Source organism: Physeter macrocephalus, chromosome 14 (assembly GCF_002837175.3).
Source record: "Physeter macrocephalus isolate SW-GA chromosome 14, ASM283717v5, whole genome shotgun sequence".
Lineage (NCBI taxonomy): Eukaryota > Metazoa > Chordata > Mammalia > Artiodactyla > Physeteridae > Physeter > Physeter macrocephalus.
The window spans coordinates 68,749,852-68,754,053 of NC_041227.1; the positions used below are offsets into that span (position 1 = coordinate 68,749,852).

Here is a 4,202-nt window from a genome sequence, read left to right on the forward strand (position 1 = left end):
AGTGTTTGATCAGAACCTCAAACCAGTCATTGCTGGTCTCCTGTGCTATACAGATCCAGGGGCAATCTCTCGGGAGTTTTTATTTTACAAAAAATAAAAATATGAATTAAACTGAGCAGAGACATCATGGGCTACATACCATGGAGAAGATAGTTTCCACAGATTGAGTATAGGCAATTTACTAAAAGCAAAACAATAACATCAGCCTCGGGGGAAAATCAGAATCCACAGTTGCTACAATGTATTATCTAAAATGTCCACTTTTGGGGACTTCCCTGGTGGTGCCGTGGTGAAGACTTGAGCTCCCAAAACGGGGTCCGGGTTCGATCCCTGGTCAGGGAATTAGATCCCACATGCATGCCGCAACTAAGAGTTTGCATGCTACAACTAAGGAGCCCGCCTCCTGCAACTAAGACCCAGTGAGCTGCAACTAAGGAGCCCACGTGCCTCAACTAAGACCAGGCGCAACCAAATAAATAAATATTTAAAAAATAAACAAAACGTCCACTTTTCATCAACAAAAAAGGAAAGTAAAATGAAAGATACAGTACCATTTACAACCACTTAAAAATGCTTAGGTATGAATCTAGCAAAAGCATATATAGAACATATATGCTGAAAACTATAATACACTGATAAAAGAAATCAAAGAAGACCTAAGTAAACGGAGGGACATATCATGTTCATGATTGGAAGACTCGACACAGTAAAGATGTCACTGCTTGCCAAATTAAAAGTATAATACCATTCCTATCAAAATCCTAGCAATGGTTTTTTTTGTAGACATAGAAAAGATTATTCTATTTAATTTATAAATTTATTATTTTTTATAATTTTATAATTTTTATAATTTATAATTTTTAATTTATAAATTAAAATTCATAAGGAAAGCCATAGGCCCTAGATATCTAAGGTAATCTTGGAAAAGAATAAAGAGTGAAATCACTCTACCCAAATCAGCCTTACTATATAGCTACAGTAATGAAGACAATAGAGTATTGGTAGAAGGACAGATGCATAGGTCAATGAAATAGAGGAGCCCAAAAATAGACCCACACAAGTATGCTGCTGGATTTTTTTATATAAATCTATACTCTTATTAAGACAAAAACTGACAGTGTTGGTACGAAGTTTACATTTAAAAGTTTTCACAGAAACCTAACACATGCCTTTTACAATGGAGTTCTAGATGCAGGTCTAGACGATGTCAAGAACTGATGGATCTCATGAGTCATGACAGCATTTTGGGTTTTAGTTAATGCTTAGGATTAAAAAAAAATTGTTTTGTTTTAAAGTGAACCACTGCCCCAGTGTGAAATTTTAATCTTCTCCTGAGACCAGGGCTTTTGAAATCATTCAACTCTTGAAGTGCTTCAGTGAACTTGTGCTATCAGTGACTGAACCCTGCCACCAATGGTTTCAAAGTTCAAAAAACAGAAGTTCCAAGAGTTTTCCACCCTAAGAGCACTGGCCCTTGTCTTCCCTACTCTCCCACCTCCTATACCACCCTCTGCCCTTCCCCAAATACTTCAGCCAGTGGCTTGGATGGAGAAGCTGATATTTATAACTTCATGACTGGAGAAGAAAGGGTCTTCTTGTCAATTTCAAGAATCAGCACCTCTAGGACAGAATGACCTGCCTGTGTATACACTCCAATAAGACTTTTCCTCCTCAGCCGGTTTCCATCCCCCAAAATGGCAGCTTCGGTAACTTTGTAACTGGCTTAGTCCTTTGTTGGGAACAGCAGTATGCTGAGGCAGGGAACACCTTGGCTTCTAAGTGTCAGGCATTCACAGCTTATAAACGGTCTCTCAGAGTCCTCATTTAGGTTGCCAATGACATTTTTTGAAAGGATAAAATATTCTGGACACAGAACCAAATCATCATTAGTTGTTCTTTCCTTTGTTTCACCATTTACCCAATCAGGCCCCAGATTTAACAAAAATGATCCTAACCCATCTCCCTTCTTTCCCACCCCATCCCTCCCACCCCAAATAATACACCAGAAATAGCCAAAAACTACATACATGCTACGCTGTAAAAATGCAGAGTTAACACTATTGGGAAGAAGGCTGTGGGTTGTGGAAACGCTCTTTGAAGATCTACAGTATCTTTTGCTCTCCCACATCCCAGCCTGCAAGTTTTGTCCTATGTAGAAGGCCCTTTGCCCTTCTCAGTAAAGTTCAGAATGGGTTGCCTTGAAACACTGACCCTCCTTCCCCTCCACTGGGATGGGTGTGCAAACTATACAGCATGGAGTGGCTTTAAAGCACTTGGGCTGCTGTAGGGCACAGAAACTATACTGGCTCTTCAAAGGACATCTTCTCAAGCCCCCTCTATGGTGTCAAGACAAGTAGAACTTCTTTCCCCACTCGAAACCCACGGTCAGACGTGACAAGGGCTGGTACTCAGGAGAGTTAATTCTTGTCATATTTTCTGTCATCTTCCAAGGGGTAGGAATGCCACGTCAGCCTTTCCTCATAGGAGGATATGACAACCTGTGGGCACTTGACATTGGCTTCCTTGGCAGGGCCCAGGTCAGCCTCATCAGTTTTTCCATTTCGTCAGAAATATGAGTTCTCCACTGGAGTCTGTAGCTCCAATAATACGCTGCGGTTCCAAACCCCGGGCAAAGCCTCATGGCTTTTCTGACTCTTCTTTCTTCTTTGGTTTGCTCTCCTCCCCCTTAACTTCCGAATCAGAATCAGCTTTGCGCTTGCCCCCCTCTGATTTGTCTGTTTCGTGTGCTGTTTCCTGTGACTGCAGGAACTCGGCAATGAGGCCGGGGCAATCCAGGTTTTCTTCTGTGTCGTCCTCATCTAAGAACCCCTTCCATTTTAGGAGGTACTCCCCTTGGCCCTTTACCACTCGATGGTCGAGAACTTTTCCTACCACGTACTCTTCTTCCTCTTCTTCTAGCACCTCCTCCACTTGCTTCTTGTTTTGTTTTTTCCCCCGCAGTGCCCGCCAGCTTTCTGGTATAAAGGGTGACGCTGCTCAGAGCAGCTCCCATGAGCCTGAGAAGAATCAGTGCCGCGCTACTGGCGCTTTTTTTTTTTTTAGGAAAATAATTATTTAATAAGTAAACATGAAAACAATTGTTAAAAAGTCATGGCACATGTGACGAAGTGAGAGAGTGGCAGGGACATATATGCACTACCAAATGTAAATTAGATAGCTAGTGGGAAGCTGCCGCATAGCACAGGGAGATCACCTCTGTGCTTTGTGACCATGAGAGGGGTGGGATAGGGAGGGTGGGAGGGAGGGAGACGCAAGAGGGAAGAGATATGGGAACATATGTGTATGTATAACTGATTCACTTTGTTGTAAAGGAGAAACTAACACACTATTGTAAAACAGTTATACTCCAATAAAGATGTTAAAAAAAAAAAAAAGTCATGGCACAGACACATGAAAAGTCATTTATAGCCATTTAATTAAGGTTATTATTAGGAGTTTTAATAAGCTAGGAAAATGCTTACAATTTATTTTTTTTTGAATTTCTGAATTTTATTTAATTTTTATACAGCAGGTTCTTTATTCGTTTTTTTTCAGTAAAATTTTGCAATTTATATCATTCCTGTCCATTTCTTTATTTTTTTGAATTTTATTTATTTTTTACACAGCAGGTTCTTAGTAGTTATCCATTTTATATGTATTAATGTATATATGTCAATCCCAATCTCCCAGTTCATCCCACCACCACCACCTCCCTCCACTGCTTTCCCCCCTTGGTGTCCATACATTTGTTCTCTACATCTGTGTCTCTATTTCTGCCCTGCCAACCGGTTCACCTGTACCATTTTTCTAGGTTCCACATATATGTGTTAACATACGATATTTGTTTTTCTCTTTCTGACTTACTTCACTCTGTATGACAGTCTCTAGGTCCATTCATGTCTCTACAAATGACCCGATTTTGTTCCTTTTTATGGCTGAGTAATATTCCATTGTATATATGTACCACATCTTCTGTAGCCACTCATCTGTCGATGATCATTTAGGTTGCTTCCATGACCTGGCTATTGCAAATAGTGCTGCAATGAACACTGGGGTGCATGTGTCTTTTTGAATGATGGCTTTCTCTGGGTATAGGCCCAGTAGTGGGATTGCTGGGTCATATGGTAATTCTATGTTTACTTTTTCAAGGAACCTCCATACTGTTCTCCATAGTGGCTGTATCAATTTACATTCCCACCAAC

The 4,202-nt window shown here is 40.6% G+C and overlaps 1 pseudogene; it reads right to left on the reverse strand.

Annotated features, from left to right (window-relative positions):
• Nucleotides 1-968: 968 nt before the first annotated feature.
• LOC102995717 (chromobox protein homolog 1-like) lies at nt 969-3,013 on the reverse strand (annotated as a pseudogene).
• Between the last annotated feature and the right edge of the window lie 1,189 nt (nt 3,014-4,202).